This window comes from Tigriopus californicus, chromosome 2 (genome assembly GCF_007210705.1).
Source record: "Tigriopus californicus strain San Diego chromosome 2, Tcal_SD_v2.1, whole genome shotgun sequence".
Lineage (NCBI taxonomy): Eukaryota > Metazoa > Arthropoda > Copepoda > Harpacticoida > Harpacticidae > Tigriopus > Tigriopus californicus.
The window spans coordinates 8,838,808-8,839,152 of NC_081441.1; the positions used below are offsets into that span (position 1 = coordinate 8,838,808).

Genomic DNA, 345 nt, shown 5'->3' on the forward strand with positions numbered 1-345 from the left:
AAGGAGCCAGTTGATTATAATGGAGCTCAAATTTTGAGCCCACCTTTTTCTTTGTCCATGCTTTTAACAATCATGCAAGGTCAGGTCAGACTCTCATTGGGAGTGTTGTAATATTGAAGAGTTGATATTCAATATTCGCCATGTCTAGTCGAAAAATCGGATATTTCTCCGAAAATGATAGTATCTTTGCCCATTTTTTCATTCCATGTTTTTACTGTTTTAGTATGTTGAATGGGAAAGAAAACATGCATGTTATGCAATAAATAGGCAGCATTTTAGGATTGATCACCCTGTGCGAGAATATAAAAAGGACCTATTGTCCAATCATGAAACATTAGATGAGGA

General features: G+C 35.7%; 1 protein-coding gene across 1 annotated transcript in view; it reads left to right on the top strand.

Annotated features, from left to right (window-relative positions):
* Positions 1-345, top strand: part of LOC131892761 (uncharacterized) — a 2,649-nt gene that overhangs the window by 720 nt on the left and 1,584 nt on the right. The gene's annotated exons all lie outside the window — the stretch shown is intronic.